Genomic DNA, 205 nt, shown 5'->3' with positions numbered 1-205 from the left:
GCCCAGCACACCGGAACCTTCACAGAGAGTGAGACACTCCCAGATTCTCATCTGGCTTTTCAGACCAGCCAGTGTTTGGTAGCTGTGGCAATACTTGAAACTGTTTAACAAACACCTCAGTAACAGACCATCTATCTACACTAAACTAAACTAAACAAACAGGCCCCTGCTCCGCAGCCAGGCACTGCTGGCCACATGGCAGGGC

The sequence above is a fragment of the Buceros rhinoceros genome, unplaced genomic scaffold, assembly GCF_000710305.1.
Source record: "Buceros rhinoceros silvestris isolate BGI_N320 unplaced genomic scaffold, ASM71030v1 scaffold36475, whole genome shotgun sequence".
Taxonomy (NCBI): Eukaryota; Metazoa; Chordata; class Aves; order Bucerotiformes; family Bucerotidae; genus Buceros; species Buceros rhinoceros.
This window is presented reverse-complemented; position numbering follows the sequence as displayed.